General features: G+C 39.4%; 1 protein-coding gene across 1 annotated transcript in view; it reads left to right on the forward strand.

The window, feature by feature from the left end:
• ATP13A5 (ATPase type 13A5) overlaps window positions 1–3,052 on the forward strand; it is a 108,319-nt gene that overhangs the window by 92,991 nt on the left and 12,276 nt on the right. The gene's annotated exons all lie outside the window — the stretch shown is intronic.

The following is a 3,052-nucleotide window of genomic DNA, read 5'->3' on the forward strand; positions in this document are numbered from 1 at the left end:
GCTCGGATGCACAAACTTTAGTTTTTTCTGACAGAGCCTTCCTGCCCACAAAAGAAAAAGCAGGAAAAAAGCTGATCTTTTTAAAATAGGGCACGTGAAAATTGCCTCTTATGCCACTGTGATCCTGAAGGCATCAGAGCACCAGAAATTAGTGAAACACAGAATTGAAAACTATCAAATGATGTCTAAGATTGTCATTTAGATCCAAAATTCATTAATTCTTGTATTACTGGCAATATAGAATCCCATTTAGTTTCAGAACCTGATTTTTCCCAACATCGGAATGCATATACTCACAGATATCAAGGTTTGACTGAACCTAGGAGACAATATGGGGTACCCAACAGGGGGTGGATAGGAAATCAGGAACTCTGGGAAATCCTCCCTCTATCACAAGCTAGCTATGCCATACTAGCCTTCCACTTTCTTATCTGCAATGCAAATGTACTGGACTAGTTACACTTTAGTTTTAAACTCTACAATTCAGGCCATCTAGTCTGTCTCTTCCTCTTTGTGTAAGAATGCTTTGTGACTACTGCTTGTTTGTTTCATTAATTTATTTAGCAAACATTAACTGAATATCTACCCAGGCATACCTCAGAGATATTGTGGGTTCTGTTCCAGACTACTACAATAAAGTGAATATTGCAATAAAGCAAGTCACATGAATTTTTTGCATACCCAGTGCATATTAAAGTTATGTTTACACTGTACTGTCATCCATGAAGTGTGCAATGACATCGTGTGTAAAGGGACAATGTACATACCTTAATTAAAAATACTTTATTGATAAAAAATGCCAACAATCATCTGAGCCTTCTTTGAGTCCTAATCTTTTTGCTGGTGGAGGGTCTTGCCTTTATGCTGATGGCTGCTGACTGATCAAGGTGATGGTTGCTGAAGGTTGGGGTGACCATGGCAATTTTTTAAAATAAGAAGACAACAGTTTGTCACATCAATTGACTCTTCTTTTCATGAGAGATTTCTCTGTAGATTTCTCAATGCTGTTTATCACATGCATTTTACCAACAATAGAACTTTCAAACACAGAGTCTGTCCTCTCAAACCCTGTCACTGCTTTTTCAACCAAGTTTATGTAATAGTCTAAATCCATTGTTGTCATTTCAACGATGTTCACAGTATCTTCACCTAGAGCAGATACCATCTCAAGAAACCACTTTTCTTCCTCATCCATAAGAAGCAATTCCTAATTTGTTAAAATTTTATTATGAGATTACAGCAATTCAGTCACATCTTCAGGATTCACATATTTTATTTTATTTCACTTTTTTTGAGATCGAGTCTCGTTCTGTCGCCCCAGGTAGAGTGCAGTGGCATCATCGTAGCTCACTGTAACCTCAAACTCTTGGGCTCAAATGATCATCCTGCTTCAGCCTCCTGAGTAGCTGGGACTACAGGCACATGTCTCTATTTTTTTAGTAGAGGCGGGGTCTTGCTCTTGCACAGGCTGGTCTTGAACTCCTGAGCTCAAGCAATCCTCTTGTCTTGGCTTCCCAGAGTGCTAGGATTACAGGCATGAGCCACCATGCCCGGCTCAGGCTCCCCTTCTAATTCTTGTTCTCTTGCTCTTTCCACCAGACCTGCAGTTACTTCCTCCACTAAAGTTTGAACCTCTCAAAGTCATCCATGAGGGTTGGAATAAACTTCTTCCATACTCCTGTTAATGTTGATGTTTTGAATTCCTCCCTTGAATCATGAATGTTCTTGATGTGTAGAATGTTGAATCCTTCCCAGAAGGTTTTCAATATTCTTTGCCCAGATCCAACAGAGGAATTACTATCTATGACAGCTATAGCCTAATAAAATGTAATTCTTAAATAATAAGATTTAAAAGTCAAAATTACACTTTGATCCATGGGCTGCAGCATGGATGTTGTATTAGCAGGCATGAAAACATTAATCTCCTGGTACACCTCCATCAGAGCTCTTGGGTGACCAGATACACTGTCAGTGAGCACTAATATTTTGAAAGGAATTTTTTTTTTTCTCTGAGAAGTAGGTCTTAACAGTGGGCTTAAAATATTCAGTAAACCATGCTATAAACAGATGTGCTGTCCTCCTAGCTTTGTTCTTTCATTTATGGAGCACAAGCAGAGTAGATATAGCATATTCTTAAGGGCCCTAGGATTTTTGGAATGGTAAATGAGCATTGGCTTCGACTTAAAGTCATAAGTTGAATTAACCCCTAATAGGGGAGTCAACCTGTCCTTTGACTCTTTGAAGCCAAGCATTGACTTCTCTTCTATAGCTATGAAAGTCCTGGATAGCATCTTCTTCCAGTAGAAGGCTGTTTTGTCTACATTGAAAACTTGTTGTTTAGTGTAGCCACCTTCATCAGTTATCTTAGCTAGTTCTTCTGGATCACTTGCTGCAGTTTCCACATTAACACTTGCTGCTTCGCTTTGCATTTTTATATCATACAGATAGCTTTTTTTCCTTCACCCTCATGAACCAACCTACAATAGTTTCAAACTTTTTTTCTGTAGCTTCCTCACCTCCCTTAGCCTTCATATAATTGAAGAGAGTTAGGGCCATTGCTCTGCATTAGGCTTCGGCTTAAGGGAATGCTGTGGCTTGTTTGATCTCCTATCCAGACCATTCAAACTTTCTCTATATTAACAATAAGGCTGTTTCACTGTCATATGATTCATGTGCTCACTGGAGTAGCACTTTTAATTTCCTTCAAGAACTCTTCCTTTGCATTCACAACTTGGCTAATTGTTTGGTACAAGAAGCCTAGCTTTTGGCCTATCTCTGCTTTTGACATGCCTTCCTCACTAACCTTAATCATTTCTAGCTTTTCATTTAAAGTGAGTGATGTGTGACTTGTCCTTTTACTGTGTCGCGGCCCGGATTGCAGAACGGGGGATGGACACAGAAAGAAACACACAGACACACACAAGACGTACAAGACTGAAGTAGATAATTCTACCAGTCGCTTTATTATATAGTTTTTCTATGTCCGGCAGCTACTTCCTGGCACGTGACTACCTTGGGCATCTTGAGGAAACACATTTTCATTCCTTCCAGA

This window comes from Propithecus coquereli, unplaced genomic scaffold (assembly GCF_000956105.1).
Source record: "Propithecus coquereli isolate 6110/MARCELLA unplaced genomic scaffold, Pcoq_1.0 Scaffold10, whole genome shotgun sequence".
Lineage (NCBI taxonomy): Eukaryota > Metazoa > Chordata > Mammalia > Primates > Indriidae > Propithecus > Propithecus coquereli.